Raw genomic sequence first — 1,142 nt, 5'->3', positions numbered from 1 at the left:
GTATGCCACAACGAAGATCGCAGATCCCGCGTGCTGCAGCTAAGACCTGGCGCAGCCAAATAAATTAATTATTTTTATTTTAAAAGAGAAACACTGAAGTGAGATGCTCCATTACTTAATGGCTTACGGGAGATGCAGGTAAGGGGGAGTCTCCAGGTTTGGAGGCAGGCAGATCTGGGTTTGGGTCTCAGCCCTGCCACTGATGGCTGTGAGGCCTTGGACAAGATGCTTGATTGCTCACAGCCACTGAGTGAGGAACACAGGCGCAAGGAGCATGGTGTGATATCAAAGCCCATGAACTGAGAATTCAGACCCGGATGCAAGACCCAACTCTGGCATTTATCAGCTACATGTGTTCTTCTGGCTATTTCCAAGGAGAATCAGAAGTAAAGAAATTCAAAGGCACACTCCTGACCAGTAGGAAAGTGGGATCAGGGGGTAAAAAGATAGGAAGCACTTGGGTTAAGAACGGAGACAGATAATCCACAGGTACAAGGGTACAAGGCTGAGGGTAAGAAGACCAAGGGGAAGCCCACGGGAGAGCGGAAAGGATATTTATGGAGCATTTACAGTAAGTCAAGTATTCAATCCTTACAATCACCTATTCTGAAGGCACTTTTATCATCCTGACCTTATAGGTGGGAAAACTGGCCAAGGTTATGTTTTTGTCCCATGAACCCAGAGCCCACACTCTTTCCTCTCCCTACAGTCAGGTGGCCCTAGCTCATCATCCCTGTACTTCTCTCAAGTTTTCTGCAAATACTGGATGTGTCTCCAGACTAAAAAATAACCTATTTTCCCCCTCCCCTGAGGCTTCCAGACTTGTGGAGAGCAGACACAAACTCATAGTGATTTGAGATGAAGCCTGGGGAGGCCCGTTCAGCCCATTACTGCCTGCAAAGTGATGAGGCTCAGTTACTCAGTCCCTACCCCTGCAGATCTGCCTGGCCTGTCTCTGACTCTCCAGAGGCTCCCCTTCTCTCAGGGACAGAGCTTGGGGGCTCTGACAACCTCACTGTTGGCCATATTTCCCACATTTCTCTGGCCTGTCCCCATGAGCCCACAGGCCTCTTTGTGCCTTTTTTTGCAGAGGTCCTTCCCCCCTGGAATTCCCTCTCCCCTGGATCCCTCTTTCTTCGCAT

The sequence above is a fragment of the Capra hircus genome, chromosome 13, assembly GCF_001704415.2.
Source record: "Capra hircus breed San Clemente chromosome 13, ASM170441v1, whole genome shotgun sequence".
Lineage (NCBI taxonomy): Eukaryota > Metazoa > Chordata > Mammalia > Artiodactyla > Bovidae > Capra > Capra hircus.
This window is presented reverse-complemented; position numbering follows the sequence as displayed.